At 38.1% G+C, this 27,916-nt stretch overlaps 1 protein-coding gene across 1 annotated transcript in view; it reads left to right on the top strand.

The window, feature by feature from the left end:
- The window catches only part of PDE1C (phosphodiesterase 1C), a 424,232-nt gene that overhangs the window by 51,489 nt on the left and 344,827 nt on the right, over window positions 1-27,916 (top strand). The gene's annotated exons all lie outside the window — the stretch shown is intronic.

Raw genomic sequence — 27,916 nt, forward strand, 5'->3', positions numbered from 1 at the left:
CTTTTCCAAAATTATTATCCTTACTTTTCTTTTTCTTTTTTCTTGTATGAAAGAGAGTACTAGGCAATCAAATTCCTTCTATGCATGTATTGAATTAAAAGATAATCAATTAAGTGGGTAGCACTGAATGTGTAACAGTTGTATAGGCAGTCACTCAACATCTTACTATTTCAATTCACAGTAAATGACCCATGAACAGTGATAAGAGTACATGCATATATCTTTCCATGAAAGTATAGCTATACTTGGTGTTCTCCATGGGTTGTGCTGAATACTTTGAAATGACAGCACTCCTTTAAAAATAATGTCCTTAACATTACAATTAAAAAGATAAAAACTAACACAAACTAGAAAAACCCAAAACGAATAAAAAGAAAAATTCAAAACAACAGCATTTTCCCATGAGAAAGATTTTTATAATTAATTTCAAAATTTTATTTCAAATCCATCTAGACTTTTAATCAATTTGCAGCTTTCAAAAAAATCAATATTCTAATTATGTTTTTGCTGATTATTCAAAAAAAGGTTTTTAAAAAGATATTAAACTTGCATTTAAAACTTCTTTCATGAAGGACTGAAGGAAACTTACCTTTACCTAACATATGAACAGTAGTTAATAAGAAATTTCCAAAAGTAATTAAAAAAGGAAGTATACAAATCCTGGTCTTTCCAACCATGTTATGAGTAAAATGGCTATTACCTTGTCTTCCAGAGGGCCAAATCCTATGGAATCTTATGATCTGTTTGTGAAAAACAATTGTATGGAGCACTTACAGGTGATCTCAAGTCCTTTTCTTGTTCTAAAAGGGACTTGTTTATTCTTCATTCTGTGGCAGTCATTGGCTCTGCTTTTAATGGAGCCATCTTCAGTTTGCAATTAATTCATTGGAAATCCTCAAATTACAGTACTCTTGTGGTAATCCCATTTGCCCTTGCAATGGGCATATGGATCTTGATTTTCACAGAGTGAACTAAGTCACCTACATGCCTTCCTTTTTGAAATTTTTAATTGCATTTTCCCCTGTGAGAAATGTATTCACCAGTCAGAAATTGGACAGAGTCATTAAATGAAGCAGCAAGCAGTTTTTTGTAAAATATGTTTTTGTGAGAGCGGGCGACTAGGAAAGTAGGCACACCCCAACATAGATTTCAGCAGCATTTTATTCCCTCAGCCTGAAGTGCAAGTCCCTCCCTTGCAATTCCATTTGACAAGGACCACAAAGTTTACAATATTTCCAGAATGCCTAGTTCCCCCCTTTTTGATGTTTTCCTAAATTACCTTTGCACTTTAAGCTGGTTTTTCTATTAGCAATGCATGCAATTTTGCTTAACCCACAGTTCCTGCTTTCTTGGAATTTAGCTGCATAAGAAACCGAAACAAGCAGTTTATTTCTAGATTGTGTGTGAGCTCTTGTGGTTAAAGCCTGTCAGCTAGCCTGACTTTGGAACTGCAAACATCTCCTTTCTTTTTCTTATAATTCTAAGTCCTATTGCATTTCTTAGTGGTCCCTAAAACATATGATACCTGCAAAAACAACATTTAGCTATTATTGCTTTTCTTACATCCCCCAGATATCTTGAATTAAGGTCATGCTGATTGAAGAGCACACTTTGCCAGAGAGAAGAACCAATGCAAAAAATTTGAACTCAGTTTGAAACATTAGTATTTTTAATATATAATTGTATTGTGTCTTACCTGAAAATCTAGACAGTAGTTGGCTGAGTTATTTTAATCAGATGCTGTGTACCATCATCTTATAATTTAGCAGAAATTTTCATTCATCAGCTTTTCAGGGATTTCCATTGATATAACTTTTGTTTACTTCCTGGTCTGCCTTCTTTGTTCTTTACATGTTGAAAGAATAATAAATATTTCAGGATAAAAAGCAAATGTTATGGGAATCCCTTCCAGCTCAAAGATATATGGCATCCTTATATCACTTTGTTGAATGACATCACCTCTCACTGATGTGAATGCTTGCATTTTTGAATGATTTGGAAGGAAGGATGGCACTGGCATCCCTAAACTTTGGATCCTAGACAGTACGTACTTGATCTTAACATAAAGCTGGCCCTGGTTGGAGTGATATGTGTCATAGAAATCAGAACACAGGACTTCCAGGAGCAACATCATAGTGAAGCAGACTGGGAAAATGGGGCTCCGTTATTCCCACCTGATTTCACCTGTTGGAAGATGTTTAATAGTCAAAGTTAACCCTGGAGGGTTAACAAAGATAGAGGAGAAGCCCCAAAGACTATGTGGAGTAAGGCAATCTCCCGTTCGAACTAGGGGAAACCCCTTGGAGTTGACAGGAGAGAAGACGGTCAACATGGCTGAACTGAAGCTGTGACAGCTTGGTGAGAGACAGGAAGGGAAAAATCAATGGGTAATGTGGCTGTACTGGGTAAGAACATTCTAAACTTTCTGCAAATGAATTTATCCTGATTTAAATATTAAAAAGTTTTGAAAAGTGGGACTCAAAAAAAGGTGGAACAGGATTTACTGCTCCCTGAAAATAGTAGTGCCTAAGCTTTTAAAGCTATTGATAGATCTAGAAAAAAATGGAATAAATGACCACAAAGGAATTAAGTTTGATTTAAAGGAAAGTCTGGACCAACTATTTTCAAAGAACTTTAAATATCTGAAGATTATTAGAATACATTTATTAGTACTTTTTGAGATTGATGTTTGATTTAAAACTCTTAAGGAGGGATTTTTTTGAGAATTTAAAGGAGAGTAAGGGCACCAGCTACTGATCAGAAGAGAGTGTAAGAAGAGGAAGTGATCTGTTGTTATATCTATAAAGACTCACAAAGACTCCATAAAGACTCTTGGGACTTGTCAGATACAAAATATATCTCACAGCTCGCTATGGTTACCAGTGAGATATCTAGAGACAAACTGTGAGGACATAGAACAGTTTGAGCTGTGGAAAATTGAAAAAAGAAGGGGAAGTATCCATTGCAAATTTGGAAATAGTGTTTTCATCTAGGTACTGTTTTGAAATGAAACCTTAGTGATCTGATGGGATTTGGGGCCTGGGTGGATTACAAATTCTAATTCTTGAAAGGAAAAGAAAATATTGGCAGTTGCTGAGATGTAAAGTATACAGTATAAAGAAGAAGAAAAGAAGAGATACAGCAATAATTGTGATTACTGGATGTATAGGCATGGAAGGTGAAAATATAAATCCTTGACTGAGGAGAGATATACATATAAATAAATCCAATAAGGTGAGACTAAGAACCAGATTAGATTGACATTGGACATAAATGAAATTGCTTCATTTTTGGCTAGCACAAGGAAGTAGGCATATCAGATCCCTGCCAGAGACTGAGGATTATAACAACAAGAGTGTAGACAGAATTATGTGGATTATAAATTTAAACTGTCAAAGGAAGAAGAATAGAGGAAGCATCTGCCCTTAAGGGAATTATGAGTATTCAATGGACTTGATAGGACTATTAATTCTGTAGATCAAAAAGATATATTTTTGTTAAATGGTGGGGATTGGAAATTTAGGTTGTGAGTGTGTTTTTATACATAGTATATCAAAGAATTAAAGGAGGTGCATGTGGCAGTTGGGGAAATAGTCTTTCTCTGTGTAGGTATAATTCCTTGTCTTTCCCCCTCTGATAAGCTCCTTTCTGAGTGGTAGATATGACAAGTATACCAAATATGTCTAAGATAGGAAAGAAAGCCTCATCTACAGTGGCATCAGCAACATCAGCAGCAGCATCCAGCCCATCCAATCAAAGATCGATAGAAAACATGCTAGGTCTGGAGAAATCAAACTCTTTTCAGAATATGCAAATGATGCTACAATCAATCCAAGAAGCCATGATCAAAAGTAAGGAAACTTGTCAAAAACCCACAACGAGATTAAGAATGAAATGGGGGAGATGAAGGTGGAGATATGAAAGATGGATGAAAAGATAGGAATTTCCAGCAAATGATAGCAAAGAATGAAGAGAGGATTCAGAAAATAGAAATTAAGGCTGAGCAAACAGAAAAAAAATACAGAAGTAGATCAAAAGCTATCACAAGCTAATAAAGAATTAGAAGAGACAGTAATCTTTCTGGAGATAGAAAGGTGGCCTGCTACCTGAGATTCCAGAATATCGTGGAAGAGAAAGAGAAAGACCTGGCAGACTTGATGCTAGAGCTGCTGGCTGGTACACTGAGAGCATATGCACCAAGACAAATTCCTTGTGTGTCCAATCACACTTGGCCAATAAAAATTCTATTCTATTCTATTCTATTAAGCACTACAGAAAAATAAATAAGACTTACAAAGGGAAATAGATGAAATATTTAGAATTCATACTAACTACGCAAGAAGACTTAATCTACCAAAAATGGTGATGTGAGATTCACCAAAAACATGTTGAGAGATGAAATATATAAAAGAACTAGAGATGATTCCATGAAGTATAAAGGGAAAGAAATTGTCTTTAAAACAAATACCTAGGAGAGTTAGAGAACAGAGGAGACAATACCAATTTTTGACAGCACAACTGATTAAGTATAATGTGACTTTTAGATGGTTGATACCAGAAGGAATTCTGGTTACCTGGCAAGATAAAAAAAATAGAGTGGATACACTAGATAAAGCACATGAATTCTTTGAACATCACTTTACCGGATATGAAAAACAAGAAAGCAGAGAAAAGATAGAAAGTAAAAGTTGAGATGAAACACAAATAGAAGAAAAGGCTCTAGACCAAGAAGAAAGAGAGAAGGAGAAAAACGAGTGAACAGAACGAGAAGATGCAAGAATAAATGGACAGAGAGAGATAAGAACAACTAGAAGGACAAGACCTATATATAAATGAAAAGATGGAAGAAAAAATAAAGATATTATCAAGTAACATAAATGGATTGAATTCTCCCATGAAAAGAAAAAAAAAACCTTCACAAAACAGCCTGTCCTGAAGAGGAACAAATCCCTTTGGAACACTTTTGGGGGGGGATCTGCCCGGTGGCTTTGATGAACCGTTTGCGGCTGGTCACCCCTTTGGCTGCCCAGTGGGCAGCTCAGGCCAGACAATGGTCACAATGACTTCACTCCCCAGCAACATGAGGAGCCAGTGCTGCCACTACCACCTAAGCCCCCTCTACTCCCAGGAGCTGAGCTCAGCTGAGTGGGAATCGTGAAATGTCCCTCCTTTCTAGCCACCACTGCCCATTGGTCCGATTCCCCAATGCAATTTTCAGAGCCGTGTTTCAGGCGGCAGCCAGTTCCCCTGCAATGTGCAGCAGGGAACTGGGAACCATTTTGGATTTGGGGAGGGGATTGCAGTGCTGCCACTTGAAAATGCTCCTTTCCAATGTACATTGCAAAGAAGATTTACCTAAAATACCAGACACAGTGAGAGTAATATTAAACAAAAGAATAATGACAATGGAACTAACAGAAGCAATTAAAAGGCAAAACAACAACAATAAAACACCTGAACCAGCTGCTGCTAGGATGGCCTTCGTTCAATGTTGGAAACAGCCATGTGTGCCCACAGAGAGACTTATTGTACAAAAGATTATGAATTGCGCAGAAATGGACAAACTAACTTTGAGTCTGAAGGATAAGGAGACATCAGTATTTTATGGTATATGGGAACGGTGGTATGGATGGATGGAAAGGAGATAGGAATATTTAGTTACTAAACATAATCAATAGATAAAATAAGAACACAAATATGTATAATTTAATGTTTGTCATTATTGCATGGATTATTATTAGATGAAAAACACCACAAATAAGCTGTTAAATGATATAAGCCTTTCCCCCCCCTTTTTTTATGCTTTTAATGTAAAAAAGTTTAATAAAGTTTAATTAAAAAAAAACAAAACACCTGAACCAGACAGGCTTCCAGCAGAACTTTATAAAAAGAAGATAGAGGAACCTGCCCCACTTTACATCAAGGGGGGCTGTGTAGAGAGAGTTTCCTCCTTTAAATTCCTGGGAGTCCATCTCAGTGAAGACCTCACCTGGAAAAACAACGTGATCCACGTGGCCAGGAAGGCCCAACAGAGACCCCTAATTTCCTTAATTTCCTAATTTTCTTAGAGTCTTGCGTAAAAACAGGGTGGAACCACAACTGATGACCTCCTTTTACTGGTCCACAATAGAAAGCATCCTCATTTATTGCATCACGGTATGGCATGTGTTTTGACAGCCACAGGTAGAAAAATATTACAGAGGGTGATGAGCACAGCACAAAACATTGTGGGCTGTCCCCTGATACCACTAGATAAGATCGCTAGGGCTCGCTGCCCTAGAAGGGTGAAGAAAATTCTCAGGATGACTCTCACCCTGGTCACCACTTCTTTACTCTCCTACCATCGGGAAGGAGATACAGAAGCATAGCCAGCCACACAAACAGGCTGAAGAAAAGTTTTTACCTGTGAGCTGTCAGACTCTTGAATGTGAAATAACATCATAACTACATAGTACAATGGACTTGTAGGGCTGACGCAATGCGTAACATGTTCACACTGGTGCAATAGGACTGGGTGTTTTGTTAATATGATTTATTGGATTAGGGATTTTCTGTCTTCACTGTGAGTTGTATTGTGTTGGGGGGGGTGCACTGAGGGAGCTTTACCAATCTCATTGTAATATGTTGTGCACTGACAGTAAAGATTTGAAATTTGAAATCTACAAGGGGCACTAGGGTTGTCAATGCTGGAGGTCTATAAAGAAGTGCTATTAAAGGCCAAGCTCCCTAAAACGTGGGCAGATTCAGATCCTCAACAAATAAAAAACTACACATCAATATCCTTATTAAATGTAGACTATAAAATATATGCACCTATAATTTCAGAGAGATTAAAAAGATTTCCAAATGAATTTATACACCCTGATCAGAATGTTTCCTACCTAAACAACTGTAAAATATTATGACAATTATTGTAAATGCATTGGAATATTATAAAGCTCATTCTGAAAAACAGCTAGTGTTGATCTTCTTGGATGAGCAAAAAGCTTTTGATAATATAAGCTGGCAATTCATGACACTACAACTAAAATATATGGACTTTGATGAAAACTTTGCAAATATGATCCAAGCAATATATTCCAATCAAATGGTGAAAGTGATAGTAAATGGGGATACAACAGAAAATGTTAACATAAGCAAGGGTACAAGACAAAGATGTCCACTATCTCATTTATTATTCATACTAGTTTGGAAGTCTTGCTTAGAAAGATCAGACAAGATCCAGAAATAAAAGGCTTGGAAATAAAAAAAGAAAAGTACAAAGTACAAGGATATGCAGACATATTAGTATTTATTCTGGAGGAACCCCTAGAAATGGGACCCAAACTAATAAAAAGAATAGAAGAGTTTGGTGAGGTGGCAGGACTAAAAAATAAACAAGGAAAAGCCTAAGATGTTGACAAAGAATCTCACCAATAAACAGAAAAATGAACTGACGGAAAAGATGGACATGCAGATAACTAAAAAAGTTAAATATTTGAGAATCTGGTTTACGGCAAGATGTATAACCATTAAAGAAGATAACTACATTAAATTAATACAACAAATAAAGACAGACTTGGAAAAATGGAGAAATCTATAGTTGTCGTTGGTTGGAAGAATAGCCACATAAAAAATGAATATTCTACTGAAATTTGTATTTTTATTTCAAGCAATTCTGATAAAACTAAAAAAAAAGTTTTTTGATGACATAAACAAATTGATATTTAAAGTTTGTCTGGCAAGGCAAAAAAACAAGAATCAAATTGAAAATGTTACAAAACACTAAAACTAAGGGGGGTGGGGGTTAGACTCCCAGAGTGGGAGCTGCATTACCAGGTTTCAGTTCTCATATGGGTGAAAGAGTGGATAAACTTGAAGAACAAAAAAATATTAACTTTAGAAGGACACGACTTAAAATTGGGGTGGCATGCATTTACGTGGTATGGGAAAAGTAAAATACATATTTCCAAAGGCATTATATCAGAAATAGGATTTCAGTATAGGAAAAAAAATAAAATAGAAACATTATATGAAAATACCATTCTGGCTATCCACAATGGAAGTGCTAATACATCCAAATGCTCTTGAACTGGAAAAAATTGTAAAATATAAAGATATTCTAAACGAACAAGGGGACTTAAAATCGAAACAGGAATTAAAAAATTAAGGAATTGATTTGGACTGGTGGCCATATATCCAAATACAAATGAGATACAAGAAAAATGCAGAAATACATGGATTCTATAAAGAACCCCTAGAACTAGGTCAGATATTTCTAGGGACAGATGATAAACTAGTTAGAAAAATATATAGCTACTTATTGAATTTTAAAATGGAAAAAGAACATGTAAAAGAAACTATGATAGTATGGGCCAGAAATTTTGGCTATACTATAGAATTAGACAATTGGCAAAAACTTGGGAAAGAAACTACAAATTAATAATGTCAACAACAAATAAAAAGTTAAAGCAAACCTCTTTAACACATTCTTTGGCTCAGTCTTTGTTAACAGTAATGGCTCATACCCAACATTCCCCAGTCATACCAATAATGATTACAATGATCTAACACAAATAGATTTCACAGAAGATAATGTTGAAAAGGAGCTACGCAGACTGAAACCATCTCTATCTATTGGACCTGATGGTCTATGTGCATACTTCTTAAAAAAGCTTTCCACTGTTATAGCAGAACCCCTAAACATAATCTTTGAAAAATCCTTCAAGACCAGCTCCTATGGTCACTAGCCATGGTCATTCCTGTCTTCAAAAAAAGGAGACCCCAGCTAGTTGAAAATTACAGACCAATTTCTTTATGCTGCATTACCTGCAAAGTAATGGAATCAATCATCAACCAATCCATCACACTCCACCTAGAAACAAACAACCTACTCTCTAATAAACAATTTGGTTTCAGAAAAAAATTATTCTGTAATCTACAACTTCTTCACTGCAAAAACATATGGACTACAAATCTTGATCAGGGCAAAGCAATAGATGCAATTTACATAGACTTCTGTAAAGCCTTTGACTCAGTGGTACACGAGAAACTTCTTCTAAAACTAAAATCCTATGGCATCTCCGGACCTCTTCATAATTGGATAACTGTGTTCCTGTCAAACAGGCAACAAGTGGTAAAAATAGGCAGTGCCCTATCAAATCCTTCTCCTGTTAATATCGGTGCCCCCCAAGGCAGCGTTCTAGGTCCAGCACTCTTCATATTATACATTAACAACCTCTGAGACCATATTATAAGTAATTGTGTTCTCTTCACCGATGATGTTAAACTACTTAACACTACCAACAATGCTGCTACCCTTCAAAAAGACCTTGACTTTGTGTCGGAATGGTCAAAAATTTGAGCGGGATATAAATTCAAATTTAAAAAACAACAACACAGGTCATGTCGAAGTCGGCGGAGTTCTAAGTTTTCTAATCCCAGGATTTCAAGTCTGGTGGCATAAGGTATTTTGTTGTTTTCGGAGGAGCGAAGAACTCTCCTAGTAAAATATTTCTGGATGCGTTCGATTGTATTTATGTCAGAGATGTGGTATGGGTTCCAGACAGATGAGCTGTATTCAAGAATAGGTCTGGCAAATGTTTTGTATGCTCTAGTTAGTAGTGTAGAGTTTTTAGAAAAGAAGCTGCGTAAAATTAGGTTTACAACTCTTAGGGCCTTTTTTGCTATGTAGTTGCAGTGGGCTTTGGCATTAAGGTCATTTGATATGAGAACTCCAAGATCTTTGACAGGGTGGGGGTCGTCAGTTGGGTAATGTCCATTAAATTTGTACTTGATGTTAGGGTTCTTTTTTGCAATATGTAAGACTGAGCATTTGCTGATTGAGATTTGGAGTTGCCAAGTTTTAGACTAATCGGATACAAAGTCAAGGTCTTCTTGAAGGATAGAAGTATTGTTAGTGGTATTAAATAGTTTGACATCATCAGCAAAGAGAACACAATAACTTGAGATAAGGTCACAGAGATCATTTATGTATAGTATGAAGAGCGTTGGTCCAAGAACACTACCTTGGGGAACGCCACTTTTGACAGGAACAGGATTTGATAAAGCGTTACCAATTTTGACCACTTGTCTGTTTGACAGGAAGGCATTTATCCAATTGTGAAGAGGTCCTGAGATGCCATAGGATTTTAGTTTTAGGAGAAGTTTATCATGTACTACTGAATCAAAAGCTTTGCAGAAGTCTATGTAGATTGCATCTATTGCTTTTCCTTGATCAAGGTTAGTAGTCCATATGTTTTTGCAGTGGAGAAGTTGTAAGTTACATGATAATTTTTTTCTGAAACCAAATTGTTTGTTAGAGAATAGGTTGTTTGTTTCAAGGTGGAGTGTAATGGATTGGTTTATGATCAATTCCATTACTTTGCATGACACACAACATAGAGAGATAGGTCTGTAATTTTCAACTAGGCTGGGATCTCCTTTTTTGAAGATAGGGATGACTGTGGCTAGAGACCAGAGTTTGGGAAGGGAACTAGTCGTGAAAGCTTTATTAAAGATTATGCTTAGGGGTTCTGCTATATTAATTGACAGTTTTTTTAAAAAGTATGCACATAGTCCATCAGGTCCAATAGATAATGATGGTTTCAGGTTGCAAAGAGCTTTTTCAACATTATCTTCTGTGAAGTCTATATGTGTTAAGTCATTGTTATCATTTTTTGTATGATTGAGGAATGTCGGATATGAGCCATTGCTGTTTAAAAAGACTGAGCCGAAGAATGTGTTAAAGAGGTTTGCTTTAACTGTTTCATCAGTACATTCTTTGCCGTTTGATTCTTTTAGTGGTGGAATGGATCTTGTTTCTTTAATTTTGTTGTTTACAAAATTATAAAATGCACGATTGGAATTAGTGTGTAGAAGGACTTCTTCTTCCTTGGTGTGGTAAATGTTACATTCAGTTTTTATTTGGTTGCAAATATTTCTGTAGCAGTTTTTGAAGTTTGCTACATAGCCCTTTTTGTTTCTTCTCCAGAGGGATTTTTTTTTTGGATTGAAGCTTTTTTATTGATATGGGTAATTTGTTTTTTTTTTATGATTTTGGTGGTGATTTGTGGTACGTATAGTTTGATAATTTTATTGATTTCAAATAGGAATACTTTATAGTGGTCTTCTGCAGTGATACAGGTTGAGAATAAATTTTGCCAGTTAAGAAATGAGAAATCATTGTTTATAAGATCATAGTTGGCTTTTTTAAAATTGTAGCTGGAGTACTATTGTTATGATGATTTATGTGAGGGCGTATATTTAGACAAAAGTCTATCATGCAGTGGTCACTGTTGGAAAAGGGTTCTTTTACTTGTAGTCCATAAATTGAGTTCGTGTTATTACAAAAGATGAGGTCAAGGCAGTTCTTGAGTCTGGTATTGTTAGTTACTAGTTGCTCAAGACCTAGGTTTGTAACGGCACTGTATAGTATAGTATGGATTGGTTCGGTTGTACATTCATTTGTATTCCAGTTAATAGAAGATAGATTTAGGTCACCCAGGAAGATGAGAGGATATGAGCAGGAGGTAGCCCATGTTGGTAGTGAGGTTATCGTATTTGCATGAGCGATGTCGTAGTCAGGGGCTCTGTAGCATAGTATCAATCTAAGTGTGGTGTTGGTGGACAGGTCACATACAATAGTTTCAGGAAGAGAAAGTTTATGTGCAACTTGAACATTTTTTAAGTTCAGTGATTTTTTTGTAAAAGATAGCAACTCCACCACCTCTGTGATGTTCACGATCTGATCGAAGGACTTGATATTCTTTGTTTGAAATAATGGAGTCAGTGAGGGATGAGTTTAGCCATGTTTCACACACAAATATGATATCAAATGTACCCATTGTTTAATAAGAGGGTAAATTCAGGTAATTTGTTTACAATACTTCTTGCATTTATTAATTTACATTTGAGACCTGTAGTGTTTGGTGTAGGAGAGGTAAGGGGCGTGCATACCTAGTTATGATTGGTAATTGATTGAGGGTTATTTGTAACAGGTGGTAGAAGGAAGGTTGGTTGAGCAATGAATGGTTGATCATTGGATGATTGGAGGTTTTGTATGGGTGGTTGAAGATTGGTAGGTTGATAGATGGGTGGGTGGATGGATGTTTTGATTTATAGATGGATGGATGCCTTGTTTGATGGATGGTTGAATGTTTTGATTGAAGTGTGGTTGAGTGGATTTTCTTTTTATGCAGTCAGCACGGTAGTCAATGTAAAGGTTAGTTTCTCCTTCTTCTTGCCGTCGTTTGAGCTCTGAACAAAATTCACGGGATCTGATACGTTGTAGGAATGATAAGTCAGGTTTAGCTCTAAGTTTATTATAGCTGAGGTTGTTTCTGGCAATTGTGTTTATAGTATAAATGAAATTTCTTTTGCTAGTTTCATTTTTGCATATGATTCTACAGAATTTAGGTGCTACTGAACCATCACTGTATTTGAATTCAGGTCCGTCTCTGGAGACTTCGGTTATTTCACTAGGGTCAAAGGTTGATAATTTGTAATTTGAAATGATGTTTCATATTTTATCAATATCTGGTTCATTTGTAATCTAGACCAAATAATATAGCATTTTGTCGCTTTTTTTCTCTCTCAATTGTATCTCTTACTAGTATTGTTACATTGTTTGGTTGATTGGTAGATGTTTGTGGTTTAGTTTGTGTACAAGGCAATGTTTATTGATTTGGGAGATGTTTTTGATCAGATGTGTTTCCATTTATTTTAGCTATAATTTTATTTTCAAGGTTTGTGAAACGTGCATCAAGTTGAGCATCAAGGTGTGCTAGTAATTTTTTTCTAAGTTTGATTGAATGGTGTCAAGTTGCGCATCAAGGTGTGCTAGTAATTTTTTTCTAAGTTTGATTGAATGGTGTTAATGACAGTTTTTTCAACGTTTGATAGAATAGAGTTAGTGATAGTTTTTTCTAAGTTAGCTTGAATAGATTTGATGATATTTTGTTGAGATTTTATAAATATATCCATGTTAAGTGTATTATCAGCGTTTTGTATTTTTGTTGGAATTTTTGCTTGGCATGGTAGATATTCTGTTAGTATTTTACAGTTAATTTTGCTGTAATTATACTAGTGTTAATAGATGGTAAGGTAGGATTTTTAGATTGACTCTCTCTTTCCACAAGGTGGCAGTGTTAGAAAGATGGAGAATGGATGGATATAGGATGGACTAAATTCAGTGAAGTAGTATCTCTCTAATACTTTAATTTTTCTCTTTAAGATAACATGTTATTAAGGATGTGATGTTTGAGTTTGTCGGGATGTTGATAATGGAGGTAGCATGCTTGATAGTGATGGCGGATGTTGGAATTAGCAGAGAAGGAAGTGGTGGGGAGATGAAGATGGGCAAAAACAGTGAGGACAGTAATGGCAGATGTTGGAGATAGCAGAGAAGGAGGTGGTGGTAGCGGATGTTGGAGGTAGCAGAGAAGGAGGTGGTGGGAGGATGGAGGCAATCCAAGAGACTCACCTTGGCAACATAGATCTCCTTGGTGGGAAATTCAAAATTTAAAGTAGAGTTACAGCAGGGCTCATCCTGGGTGGTGATGAAGCGGCAAGATCATCCTACCTATCTCTTAGATTAATGAGGTTTTGGCTATTTATCTTAATAGATTATGACATCATCAGCTGTCCTACTAATTTTTTTTTTAAATTACAGTGATAGCCCCCAAGAAAACCTCTGATAAGGGGTAATCCTTCCACTTGATTAAGAATTGGCGTTGTCTCCTGTGCCACCTTGAATCGAGGATTTGCTGCACCTCATAATGGGTTTGACCCCCTATGACCACGGGATCTGGGGGCTCATAAGGTAGTGGCCTCAGGGTTGATCCAACCACAGGTTTTAAGAGGCTACTATGAAATACTGGGTGTATCTTCCCTAGCAGTCGGGGCAATCTCAATTGCACTGTGACTGGGTTGATGATTTTTACTATGGGGAATGGTCCCATAAACTGGGCCCAGTTTATAGCCCCAGTTTCTTGCTAGGGAGTTTTAACTTCAAATATTTGGTGGAGAGGTAGACTTTCTCCCCCAACTGGAATGGCTGTTGTGGAGCTCGGTGTTTGTCTGCCTGTTTCTTATAGGTCTGTGCCACTTTAGCTAGTGCTTTCTTGACATTCTCCTAGATTGCTTTCAGCATCGACATCCAATTGGTCAAGCTGATTAAGGAGGGGGGATCCCTTGGATACTCAGGCATTGGGATGAAGTCCATGCCACTCACTACTTTGAATGGGGTTAGTCCCATGCTACTGTGAACTGCATTATTGTACATGACCTCAGTGAAAGGCAGGAGTTCTGCCCAATTGGACTGCTGATAGTTCACGTAGCATCTCAGGTACTGCTCTACCATGGCATTTAGTCTCTCTGCCCCCCCCCCATTTGTTCTCAGATGAAAGGCTGAGCTAAGACCCTGGGACAACCCAATGGTCTGCAAGAATTCCCTCCAGAACTTAGTCATGAACTGGACCCCTCTGTCTGAGTTAATTCTCTGTGGCACTCCATCCACTTGGTAGATGTGCTTCAGGAACAGTTTGGCCAACTGGTGGGCTGAGAGTAGTCCACTGCAGGGTATGAAGTGCGCCTGTTTGGAGAATAGGTCTATTACAGTCCAGATCACCGTGTTTCCCCCACTTTTTGGCAACTCCACTATAAAGTCCATTACGATCTCCTACCATGGTCTTGTTGATTCTGCTACCAGTTGCAGTGGTCCGGGGGATATTCCTAGTCATTTCTTCATTGTAGCACAGATGGTGCAATTTTTCATATAACTCTCCTGAATTCACGGGTGTATTCCTTGATGGGTCATCCCCTCTGCCTTAGGTTTATGAGCTCATCTTCTACATATGGGACCTCCACCTCCTCAAATCTGGCCATTCCCTTGCTTCTCCCTTGATTACATGTTTTTCAGTATTTGAAATTCAATTTCTGATTTATTCACACAAGCAGTAAATGGATCAAAAATCAATGTGAATTGAAAAAAATTAATAGCTCACTTCATTGTAGGGCAAACAGTTACACTAATATTTTCTATAACAAAGGCTTGACGTATGCATTGAGTACAGATTAGCAGAAATGGGAGTAATTTTTAGTTTCCTTGCTTATATATCTCTTTGTAAGTCTTATGACTCCATTATAAATACTTTTATTATTAACTGTGGGAAACACTAATAGAATCCAGCTACTGTCATTGCTATTACTGATGTTATAATATTAGAAGCAAAATCCATGAATCAGGTCGAAAAATTACAAGTGTAGTAATTCAACCTTAAAATTTTTTTTCTTAATTTTGTTTATCTTGGTCATTGGCAACTGTGAAGCAACTTTCTTCAATATGGTTTCAGAAGAACTATATCATGGTTGTTCATGGGATGGGATGAAAATCTGTTGTGGGCGTTGTTGATCAGGAAGGCACCAATTATTCTGGGGCCATATTTGTTTGCTCAAACATTCATATACAGTAGAAATAACAATAACTTTTAAAGATGCATTGCTAGAAAAATATGTATTTTGGAAAGTGGTATACTCACATCCCTGAATATTTTAGGAAATACTATGTATGCAGCATAGAAAAATCATATAAACGAGTATGGATTTTCTAGTTTTTTTAATTCTAGAAAATTGGAGTGATGTGGAATACTAGGCCCAGTACGCTTCAATATCTTAAAAAAATGACTTAGATGTGGAAGTAGAAGGGGAATTTACCAAATTTACGGATGATACTAAGCTGGCAGGAATAGCCAACATCCTAGATGATAGGCTCAGAATCCAGATGGATCTTGACAGAATTGAACACTGGTCCCTATCTAACAAAATAAAATTCAATGTAAAGAAAAGTAAAGTCTTGCACTGAGGCAAGATAACCCAAAAGTTATCTTGGAGTCTTAGTAGACAGTCAATTAAATATGAGCCAACAATGTGCAGTAGCAGACAAAAAAGCCAATGCAGCTAAACTGCATTAACAGAGGAATTCAATCAAGATCAAGGGAGGTACTAATGCCACTCTATAAAGGCTTAGTAAGACCACACCTAGAATACTGCATCCAGTTTTGGTCACCCCACTATAAAAAATTGTTGAGATTGTAGAAAGAGTGCAGAGAAGAGCAACCAAGATAATTAGGGGACTGGAGGCTAAAACACATGAAGAACAGTTGCAGGAACTGGACATAGCTAGTCTAGTAAAGAGAAGGACTAGGAAGACATGATAGCAGTGTTCCCACACTAATAAACCAGATCAAATAATAATAGAAAAGGACCAGGAAATGGAAGGGGGGATATAATTATAAACCATCATCTATCTTATATTAAACTTTTCTTTTAAGTAGGTATCTACCTGTGAGATATGTTTAATATCTTTGTCAGTAAAAATAATAATAAATTCATCAACCTAAATACAATTGTTCTCAGCCAAGTAAAAATAGCTGGTGCTATATAACTTCCAGAACAGTAACTTATCTCAGAGCTGAAAAGTTTATGGTGTAATGGTCATGAGAGCTCAATGTATAACTGCAAACTAATGAATGCAACTAAATAGGATGACAGATGAGAAAACCAGAACTTGTTTTAGAGATATGCCTAGATACTTGTTTTAGATATATGTTTAGATTTTCAAGGAAATAATGGTACTAATAATCAGAAAAAAATCTCCTCTTGGTAGTGAAATCAGTTCTGAATTTAGCACAGAGTTGATGCTGATGTGATGTTGATACAGTTTAAAGTTGATGCTCATTTCCTTTGGGAAACAAACAATGGAAAAAACCGCCCACAGGTTGTTATTTTTTGGTATTACCAGAAAAATTTTCCATATCAATAATAGAATTACACAGAAGTTTTGGTTCTGTTATAGTTTTATAATGCTTAGTAGTATATTAATAATTATACATTCACACATATGATCAGCATTTGCATATTTTGACCTTCTGTATGGGACAAATGCTACATACAGAAGGTCAAAATATGCAAATGTTGATCATATGTCAATGATCACAGTCAGATGTTCAGTATATACTATTTTGTTATGTACTCTACATTATCCAGAGCTTGGAGTTGTTGACATTTCTTTAATATGACTTGATGAGTCACTGGATTATTAATTCCAAAGGGATGCAATTCTGTATAAGCTTGGGAGAAATAAGCCCCATAAATTATATATAATGATTCTCCATATTCTGAACTACATGATTCTTTGCCACTTACCATGCTGGTTGGAGCTTCTGGCATTGTAAGTCAGCAATATATTTAGGGCTGCAGTTGTCTATTCTTGACCTTGGTCTAATGGGGCTTATGACTCAGTAGAGCTGCTCAGCACTGTGTTTTTAGTTAAACAGGATTTTAAGAGCCATGGTCAGTGGTGGGTTGCTACTGGTTCACCCTGGATTGGGCGAACTGGTAGCGCTGGTGGTGGGAGGCTCTGCCTACCCGCCCAGACGTCTCTGTGCATGTGCAGAAGCTTCGTCCATGAGCAAACCAGTAGCGATTTGAAACCCACTACTGGCCATGGTAGTACAATGTAATGCAGTATTGCAGACTAACAATGCCCACCACCAGGAGTTCGATCCTCACTGGCTCAAGGTTGACTCAACCTCCCATCCTTCTGAGGTCAGTAAAATGAGGACCCAGACTGTTGGGGGCAATATGCTAATATTTATAAACTACTCTGAAAGTGCTGTATAGCACTTATGGAATGGTATACAAATCTAAGTATGAAGTATTACTGCTATTAATATTGTAAAGTCCATAAGAAGCAAACTGTCTAAAAATGTCATATGTTAGGTAATGTTTTGGAGAATAAGCACAGATTGAGCAAAATGTATAGATATATTTTCAGGAACTTTTTTTTTTATTTGCATTTATATCCTGCCCTTCTCCGAAGACTCAGGGCGGCTTACACTATGTTACTGTACATACAGTACATACTGTACATACTATATGGACATACTGTACATACAGTACTGTACTGTATTGTACAGTTATTATGGAACTGTAGTAGTAATACTTAAAAAATGCTGACCTGGATTTCAAATTCATACTATATTTCCAGCTGCCATTTTAAACTAATGCTTAAAGATAAACTGTGTGGTAGGAAAATGAAATATATGAAAAACATGAGGTAACCGTAGGACCATGTTTATTCATATATCAAATCAAAGTGACTGAAACATCATGAACTAGAGGAAAAAGGAATCTAGAGGCAATTCTTGCCAAACTCCAACCTATGCATGAAAGCTATGCCCAAATGGAACCATTTAATGAACAAATAACTCCCAGAGGATTTGACCCTGCTGATAAACCCTTGGAGGAAGATAAATGGAGGTATGTCACACATAGAAGGAAACACAATAATCAAACAAAAAAGCAGGTGAAAAAAGGAATGTGAGGGTGATCTGGCTGTGACATCTGTCACCCCATTGATTGCCAGGATTAATTCAGCTGATCTGGCTGGCTAGGCCAGTGTCCCCTTCCTCCCTCACTTCTCCATGTATGTCCATCCTGAAGCTGCATGCTTGGTGGAAGAGGATGACCATCCCAGATAGAAGGAGTGTACCAATCTTTGGTCAAGGGTATATGATAGCTGTGCTCCCCTGCTAGAATCTCTAAACAAACTCAAAGAAAAAAGCAGTATACATGTAACAAATTCCTACTGCCCAATCTAACCCAACCAGAAGCAGCCCCATTAAAACTGAGCAATCATTTTCTCCCCCTAGATGAAAGCATGCAGGCCCACACCCCCTCAAACAAAACACACAGACACCTAGAAAAGAGACATCATCAAATATTCCTAAAAAGTCACATCAACAAACACACCTGAGATAAACAGAAAAGCACCCCAGTAAAAAGGAAGGTGAGTGTTGATGATAGGAGATTCTATTCTCAAAGGAACAGAACCAGCCATCTATAGACTGGACATACCATACAATCTAGGAAGGTCTGTTGTCTCCCTGGAGCAAAAATTAAAGATGTGGCTGAGAACTTAACCAAAATAATTAGGCCCACATATTACTACTACTACTACTACTAATAATATTTTAATTTGTATACCGCCCTTCTCCTGAAGGACTCAGGGCGGTGAACAACCAAATAAAATACAACTCAAACACATACAATATTAAAAACAACCCTTAAAAAACTTATTCAATTGGCCAAAAAAATTTAAAATACAAATTACACCCTATAAAATTACAGAAATTTAAAACCCATTAAATTAAATTAAAATTTTAAAAATCAAGCCAGTCCAGCCATACGAAATAAATAGGTTTTAAGTTCGCGGCGAAAGGTCCTAAGGTCAGGTAATTGTCGAAGTCCAGGGGGAAGCTTGTTCCACAGGGTAGGAGCCCCCACAGAGAAAGCCCTCCCCCTGGGGCCGCCAGCCAACATTGTTTGGCTGACGGCACCCTAAGGAGTCCCTCTCTGTGGGAATGAACCGGTCGCTGGGAGATAGAAGACGGCAGTAGACGGTCCCGTAAGTATCCCGGTCCTAAGCCATGGAGCGCTTTGAAGGTGGTAACCAAGACCTTGAAGCGCACCCAGAAGACACCAGGTAGCCAGTGCAGTCTGCGCAGGATAGGTGTTACATGGGAGCTCCAAACCGCTCCCTCAATAACCTGCGCAGCTGCATTCTGGACTAGCTGGAGTCTCCGAGTGCTCTTCAAGGGGAGCCCCATGTAGAGACATTGTAGTAGTCCAAGCGAGAGGTAATGAGAGCATGAGTGACTCTGCATAGGGCATCCCGGTCCAGGAAGGGATGCAACTGGCGGATCAGGCGAACCTGATAGAAAGCTCTCCTGGAGACGGTCGTCAAATGTTCTTCAAAAGACAACCACCCATCCAGGAGCACGCCCAAGTTGCGCACCCTCTCCATCGGGGCCAACAACTCGCCCCCAATAGACAGCCGCATCTGCAGCTGACTGTACTGGGGTGCCGGCATCCACAGCCACTCTGTCTTGGAGGGATTACTACACTTTCCTCTTCTTTCACATTGGGACAAATGACACCACAAAGAACCTAAGTACAATATTGAGATATTATAAGCAACTAGGCAATAAAGTTAAGGAACTAGGAGCACAAGTAGTGTTCTCATCAGTACTCCCGATGAAAGGCCAACATCCATTGAGGGGGAAAAGAATTTAGAAATAAACCACTGGCTAAGGGGTTGGTGTCACCAAGAAAACTTTGGTTTTCTGGACCATGGACTGCATTACCTACAAGAGATGGACTACACCTCCTGAAAACAGGGGGAAATGTACTCAGAAAAAGAATGGCCCAACTCATCAGACAGGCTTTAAACTAAAAAAAAGGGGGGGATAGAGATCTTTAGAATCTCTAGAACACAAAACAAATCATAAATCTCAAAAAAAAACAAATCAAACAATGAGTTAAGGAATGATGAGAAAGAAGAAAAACTCAAAAAACAATTAGGAGATGCAGGAATCATACCCATGGACAGGCATAAAAGTCTGAAATGCTCAAAGCTTGGGGAACAAACAGGGTGAACTAGAAGCAATAATACATGGGTAGATATGACATAGTTGCCATTACAGAAACCTGCTGGGATGAAACCCATGACTGGAATCTACTGATGGATGGATACAAATTGTTCAAAAGAAACAGATCTACAAAAAGAGGAGGTGGAGTTGCATTATATATGAGAGATCTCTACATATCTACAGAAATGCACATAATCAAAGATAAAACCCTTCCAGAATGTATATGGGTCAATATAAAAGGGGAAAAAGTGACTTTGCCATAGATGTATATTATAGGCCACCCAACCAGTCAGAAGAAATAGATGAATTCTTTGACAACCAGTTAAGAAATGTGTGTAGGAAACATATCACAATAGTAATGGGAGACCAAATCTGCAGATAACTATCCAGATATCAACTAGGAGACCAACTCTGCAGCGAATGAGAGATCAAACAAATTCCTAACTAACCTAGCTGTCACCTTTATCATCTAAAAAATAGAGGAGCAAATTAGAAGTAAAGCTATACTGGACTTAATTCTTACTAATAGAGAAGAATAGTTTGTTGTTGTTTTTTGAAATTGATAGAAGTGATAGGAGGAGTTGAAGTTGCTGGAACTTTGGGTGAAAGTGTCCACATCATACTGGAATTCAATATAATGCAAGCACAAGCAACAGAAAATAATTTAACCAGTGCCTTAAACTTTAAAAGAGCCCATTTTACATACAGACCAACAACAAATCAAAAACTATAGATCCATTTCACTGTTAAATGCAGATTACAAATTATTCACATTGATAATCTCGGAAAGACTAAAAAAAGTAGTAAATGAATACATCCATCCTGACCAGAACGGCTTTTTGCCCAAAAGGCAGATAAAAAATATGAGAATTGTAATAGATGTATTAGAATATTAGGGGCGTGGCCATGACCGTGGTGGGGTAACGACCTTTCCTTCACTTCACAGGGCTTATTAATGAAGATTTATGAGGTTTTTATATATTTTATTTATTTATTTATTTATTTAATCAAATTTGTATACCGCCCTATCTCCCGAAGGACTCAGGGCGGTTCACAGGCCTATAAAAACATATAAATACAGATTAAGATCACAATTAAAAAACTTATTCTAAAGCCAAATTAATTAAAATGATATAAATACTAAAACCAATTAAAATCAATACAAATTTAAAACCTAGCCCAGTCCTGCGCAAATGAATAAATATGTTTTAAGCTCGCGGCGGAAGGTTCGGAGGTCCGGAAGTTGACGAAGTCCTGGGGGGAGTTCGTTCCAGAGGGTGGGAGCCCCCACAGAGAAGGCCCTTCCCCTGGGTATCGCCAGACGACACTGCCTAGCTGACGGCACCCTGAGGAGTCCCTCTCTGTGAGAGCGCACGGGTCGGTGAGAGGTATTCGGTAGCAGTAGGCGGTCCCGTAAGTAACCCGGCCCTATGCCATGGAGCGCTTTAAAGATGGTTACCAAAACCTTGAAGCGCACCCGGAAGGCCACAGGTAGCCAGTGCAGTCTGCGCAGGATAGGTGTCACGCGGGAGCCACGGGGGGCTCCCTCTATCACCCGCGCAGCCGCATTCTGAACTAACTGCAGTCTCCGGATGCCCTTCAAGGGGAGCCCCATGTAGAGAGCATTGCAGTAATCCAGGCGAGACGTCACGAGGGCGTGAGTGACCGTGCATAGGGCATCCCGGTCTAGAAAGGGGCGCAACTGGCGCACCAGGCGAACCTGGTAAAAAGCTCTCCTGGAGACGGCCGTCAAATGATCTTCAAAAGACAGCCGTTCATCCAGGAGGACGCCCAAGTTGCGCACCCTCTCCATCGGGGCCAATGACTCGCCTCCGACAGTCAGCCGTGGACTCAGCTGACTGTACCGGGATGCCGGCATCCACAGCCACTCTGTCTTGGAGGGATTGAGCTTGAGCCTGTTTCTCCCCATCCAGACCCGTACGGCTTCCAGACACCGGGACAGCACTTCAATAGCTTCGTTGGGGTGGCCCGGTGTGGAAAAGTACAGCTGGGTGTCATCTGCGTACAGCTGGTACCTCACACCAAAGCCACTGATGATCTCACCCAGCGGCTTCATATAGATGTTGAACAGAAGGGGCGAGAGAATCGATCCCTGCGGCACCCCACAAGTGAGGCGCCTCGGAGCCGACCTCTGCCCCCCTGTCAACACCGTCTGCGACCGATCGGAGAGATAGGAGGAGAACCACCGATAAACGGTGCCTCCCACTCCCAACCCCTCCAACCGGCGCAGCAGGATACCATGGTCGATGGTATCAAAAGCCGCTGAGAGGTCTAATAGACCAGGGCAGAGGAACAACCCCTATCCCTGGCCCTCCAGAGATCATCCACCAACGCGACCAAAGCCGTCTCAGTGCTGTAACCGGGCCGGAAACCGGACTGGAACGGGTCTAGATAGACAGTTTCATCCAGGTGTAAGGGAAACTGATATGCCACCATACTCTCTACAACCTTCGCCGCGAAGCAAAGGTTGGAGACCGGACGATAGTTACCTAAAACAGCCGGATCCAAGGCAGGCTTCTTGAGGAGGGGCCTCACCACCGCCTCTTTCAAGGCGGCCGGGAAGACTCCCTCCACCAAAGAAGCACTCGTAATTGCCTGGAGCCAGCCTCGTGTCACCTCCTGAGTGGGCAGCACCAACCAGGAGGGGCACGGGTCCAGTAAACATGTGGTGGCATTCAACCTACCCAACAACCTGTCCATGTCCTCGGGAGCCACAGGGTCAAACTCATCCCATACAATGTCACCAAGACCACCCTCAGACACCTCCCCTGAGTCACCGCAATTTTGGTCCAGACCGTCCCGAAGCTGAACGATTTTATCGTATAGATAACCGTTAAACTCCTCAGCACGTCCCTGTAATGGGTCATCCCGTTCCCCCTGATGAAGGAGGGAACAGGTCACCCAAAACAGGGCGGCTGGGCGGTTATCTGCCGACGCAATGAGGGAGGAGGCGTAGCAATGGCTCGCTTCCCTCAATGCCACTAGGTAAGTCCTATTATAGGACTTCACTAGTGTCCGATCAGCCTCCGAACGGCTAGACCTCCAGGAACTCTCTAGGCGTCTTCTCCGGCGTTTCATCCCCCTCAGCTCCTCGGAGAACCAAGGAGCCGGTTGGGACCTGCACCGGGTCAGAGGCCGCAAAGGCACGACACGGTCTAAGGCCTCCGCCGCGGCCTGTTCCCAGGCCGCAACAAGTCCCTCAACCGTGCCGTGTGTTTGGAATGCACCGTTACGGATGAAAGTTAAATAAATTGTGAAGTGAAAGTGTTAACAGCCCAGCAGACTGAATTTAAAACCGATAGGTCATCTGAAACTGCTTGAATTATGGAGTTTTTACAGCGTGGGGGTGACCAGCCGGCCGGCAGACACGATTGAGTCTGGAATAAAGTGCTGTCTTTCGCTTTTGTTATTATAAATATCATGTTCTGTGCTTTACTGCTGAGGTCAAGGTGTGAATATTAAAGACTGAATTTGTCAAGGAGAAGAATTTAATTGAAGATTAAATTGATCTTTTGTGTGGGAAACTTGACCGGAGCAGCAGGATTTTACTGGGCGTTGTCTTCTGATTGATAATTTTTTTTGAGAGGAAATTAACAGCTTGTTTATGTGCTTTTATGATCACAGACAATAAAGGAGAGGATTTTTCTCCGAAGTTTAAGTTGGAATGAAGCAGTAAATCTTTCTTTCTTTTTCTTTTGCTGACGTGGAGAAAAAATGGCACTGATTATTGTTTAAAAGCTGTGAAGTTATCTGTGCTCTCTGTGGAGTGACTATGAGTCACAAGCTGTTCAGAGATAAACTTTCGAGTGCAAAATAAGCAGCTTCGGCTCCAATTAAAAAATTGCTGTCCCTTGATCTTCATTAAGACCCTCTGCAAAAGTGGATTGAAATACTAGTTTGAAAACATTTTAAAACTTTTTAAAAATGACTCAACAACCTTCAGAAATGCAGCAAGTTGCTGTAGCTTTAAACAAAATTGGGGAAAAAATAGCAGGATTATCGGAGCGTATGGATAATATGACATTGGAAATGACATTGAAAATGAAAAAAATGAAACAAGAAATGAATGAAAATTTTGCAAAGCAAACAGTGGAAATGACAATTATTAAAGATGAACTTGAGCAGATTCATGTACATGAGGCAAAAGTGGATCGGCAAATTGGTGAAATATTTTACAAAAATGAGCAGCAAGACAAGAGAATTTGTCTCCTGGAAGAAGAGATGAGGAAATATAATTTGGTTATCCGAGGGATTCCAGAAGAAAAGGTAGATAATTTGAAACAGCGGGTTTTAAAATGGATTAATGATCTCGACACGCAAATTACGTTTACAATAGCAGATCTGGCAAGTGTTTTTAGAATTGGATATAGAAGGCAAAATGGCTCCAACAGGAATGTGCTTGTCAGGTTTGCAAATCTTGGTGATAAGCTGGAAGTTATGGCCAAGGTGAGAGAGATGGGAGATGCTTTGAAGTTTGAAGGGAAGACTATTCAAGTCTTCCCAGATATATCAAGAGAAGAAAGGGCATGGAGATTTTTTTAAAAACCAATTACAAAGGTTTTGAGAGATAATGGAATTAGATATAACTGGAGACTACCATAACAATTGAAATTTTTTTATAAAGGAAGGATGCATACAATTACCCCAGACATAGATGCAATATTATATTTACGGGAGATTGGACTGATCAAGGAGGAGGATTTAATGGAGATAAAAGATCAAATGCTTAAGATGGGTGGAATATACGTGGAAACATCAACCCCAGAAGAAGAAAAAGGGGCTATTGGGGGGCAAGACCCTAAAGGGTTAAAGAGGAAAGAAATATCACCTGTGTTGGTTGAACAGAAGAAAAGTCGTGAGGATACAGCAGGAGAAGAAGCAGATAAGAGTCTTGGAAAATGCGAAGCCGAATGCGGGAGAGAGCCATCACTTTCTTTTTTCTTGAGTGACGAATTTAAATAGACAGCCCAAAAGAAGTGACCCAGACATTGGCACGTCCCCTCTCCCCCATTCTCTTTATAGAGGCAAAACTGATGAGGATGTGGGGGAAGAAGATTGTTTGTTTTCTATTGTTTGTTTTGTTTTTTGTCCTTTTTTGTTTTTTTTATGCTAAATGTTGGTTATATGGGAGTTTAATGTTGGGTTTTGGGCACAGAAAGGAAGAGGCGGGGATAGGATTGAAAAATTTACAGTTTAAATGGGAGTCATAAAAATAATGTCATGGAATATGAAGGGTACAGGGAATCAGATTAAAAGAAGAAGATTGGAATTTAAGATTAAAAGAGATTTACCAGATATTTTATTTTTACAAGAAACCCATCAGAAATCTGAAGATTCAAATAGAATGTATATAAAAGGTATGCAAATATATGAAAAAGCATTTGGAACTTCAAAAGCCAGAGGAGTTGCAACATTGATATCAGATAGGGTGTATTTTGAAAAACATCAGGTAATTTTGGATGAGGATGGAAGATATGTAATAATTGTGGGAAATCTTAATGAGGAAAAAGTGACACTTGTTAATTTATATTTACCGAATGAGAAACAAAGAGAAAAAAAAATAACAAAAATTTTGGAGAATGAAAGTGTAGGGAAAGTAATTGTGGCTGGGAATTTTAATTTAATCAGAGATAAAATAGATAGTACTAACCCCACTCGTTGTGGAGGAGCAAATAAAATGGGGATTTTCTCCGAAACGGCGTAGTGGATGTGTGGAGAGAGGTCAAAGGAATTGAAAGAGTATATACTTTTTTCTCTAAGATATATAATACATATTCTAGAATTGATTATATTTTTCTTTCCAAAGATTTGCTGAACAATGTGGATAAGGTAGAGGTGGGAATTTTTAAAGATTCTGATCATGCAGAAGTTATGGTGGATTTAGATTTTAATTTTGAGAAAAAAAGAAGTTATTGGAGATATGAAGAGAAACTGTATAAAAATGAAAAGGATAAAAAATGGATACTTAAAAAATTGGAGGAAAGTTGGAGACTAAATGATAATGGGGAGGTTAAATTTGAAATTGTTTGGGATGCGATGAAAGCGGTGTTTAGAGGGGAGAGTATTAAATTATGAAGTAGGAAATATAAAAATTATAAAATTAAAATGGAAAGGGATAAAAATCAGATTAAAGAATTGGAAAATCAATTTTTACTTACTAAAGAAAAAAAAATCCTTGAGGAGCTTAATATGTTAAGAAATAAAATGATAGAAGAGGATACAGAGTTGGTAAAAAAAAAATTGAGATATTTAAATAGGAATTTTTTTGAATTTAGCAACAGAAACTCTAAGTTATTGGCAAAGATGGCGAAAAATAAAAGAGAGAAGAGAGAAATTGGAGCTTTGATAGATGATAAAGGTATAAGATGTTACAAAAAATTAGAGAAATATGAAGTGGTTAGAAATTTTTTTCAGAATTTATATTCAAAGAAACCAGTCAATTGGGGAAAATTGCAAAGTTATTTAGAAAAATATGTGGTGAAAATTGATCAAACATATAAAGAATTGATGGAAGAAGATATAACACAAGATGAGATTAATGGAGTTATACAAAAAATAAAGTTAGGGAAAGCTCCAGGTGAGGATGGATTACCTGCTGAGTTTTATAAAGAATTTAAAGAATTAATAATACCAAGATTGCAAAAATTATTTAATGGAATATTACATGGTGGAGAAGTACCTTCGTCATGGAATAGAACGGTGATATCCCTAATTCCTAAACCAGATAAAGATTTAGAAAGGATTGAGTCCTATCGACCCATTTCTTTAATTAATCAGGATGCAAAGATATTTACTGCTATTATAAGTAATAGATTAAGTAGATTTATAGATAGATATATAAGTTACAACCAAGTAGGTTTTGTGAAGGGCAGATATATGAGTGATATTGTTAGAAGAGTATTAAATATTATAGATGTAGCTGAACATAATGGTGATAAAATTGGTATAGTATCATTGGATATTTTTAAAGCTTTTGATTCTGTACAATGGGAAGCTATTAAAGTAATTGTGGAGGCTTTAGGCTTTGGTAACAAGTTTATACATGTTATTTCAAAATTGTATCAAAAAAGTAGTGCAAGAGTGAAGGTGAATGGAATATTAACTGAAGAGATAAAATTAGAAGCGGGTACGAGACAAGGATGTCCCTTGTCCCCAACATTATTTTTATTGGCTATGGAAATCTTGACAAAAATGATAGAAAAAGATGAAGAATTAGAAGGATATAAGGGATATAAGATAAATTTGTATGCGGATGATACTTTAATTATTTTGAAAAATATAGAGAAAGATCTGAAAAAGATATATAAGCATTTGAAAGAATTTGAGGAAATGACAGGTCTGAAAGTAAATTGGTCAAAATCAGAATTATTGATGGATAGTAATGGTAATGAGCGCGAGAATATGCAAGAGCAATTTGGGATAAG

Source organism: Ahaetulla prasina, chromosome 4 (assembly GCF_028640845.1).
Source record: "Ahaetulla prasina isolate Xishuangbanna chromosome 4, ASM2864084v1, whole genome shotgun sequence".
NCBI classification, from domain to species: Eukaryota; Metazoa; Chordata; class Lepidosauria; order Squamata; family Colubridae; genus Ahaetulla; species Ahaetulla prasina.